At 41.1% G+C, this 727-nt stretch overlaps 1 non-coding gene across 1 annotated transcript; it reads left to right on the top strand.

The window, feature by feature from the left end:
* Positions 1-428: 428 nt before the first annotated feature.
* On the top strand, positions 429-502 carry TRNAI-GAU. The gene has a single exon. It is a non-coding gene; the product is annotated as a tRNA-Ile (tRNA).
* Positions 503-727: the final 225 nt, after the last annotated feature.

The raw sequence follows: 727 nt of genomic DNA, 5'->3' as shown, positions 1-727 counted from the left end.
GCCTGCAAGGTTAACCCTCTCCCTTCCCACCCACCCCCAAGTTTAAAAAACCTTTAGTTTAAAAGATGAGGGTCTGAGAGACCTGAGCTGTATTTCTATTATTTCTGTCCCCATTACTACTACTCAGAGGTAAAGGTGTGAAGTGAGGGATTGACACTTTTTTTTTTTTAAATGTTTTCCTCAGCTTGTTTCTATTTGAAGAGCTAGAATTGTGTGGTGGAAAGATCACATGCTTTGTACACAAAAGAATTCTCATCTTGGGTTTTCCACTCACTACCTCGGCTGATTGCTTGATCTCTGAGGCCCGGGTTCCTGTGTGGGAGAAATGGAGTCGGCAACAAGTGGCAAACATGCAACTTTAAGGGATTAGAGGTCTCCATGTACACACAGAATAGACCTTCAGCAAGTGGTGACGGTTGAGGCCAGCTGGCTGGTGGGCTCAGTTGGTTAGAGCGTGGTGCTGATATCACCAAGGTCCTGGGTTCAATCCCTGTATCAGCCAGCCACCAAAAAGTAAATAAGTTAGATGCTTCCTTAACATGTCTATTACAGCTAAAATCATAGATAGCTATTTGACATCTTGACTATTTGACAAGAAAAATGGTGGCTATTGACATTAAAATCAATATTGTCATAGGGTCGAAGTAATTGATTAAATTGTTCAGAGATTAATTTTTTGTTTTATTCTAACATTGCCTTAAGCTGAGGCAAGAAAATTTTGCCAGCG

This window comes from Galeopterus variegatus, unplaced genomic scaffold, assembly GCF_000696425.1.
Source record: "Galeopterus variegatus unplaced genomic scaffold, G_variegatus-3.0.2 Scaffold5355, whole genome shotgun sequence".
NCBI classification, from domain to species: Eukaryota; Metazoa; Chordata; class Mammalia; order Dermoptera; family Cynocephalidae; genus Galeopterus; species Galeopterus variegatus.
This window is presented reverse-complemented; position numbering and strand designations above follow the sequence as displayed.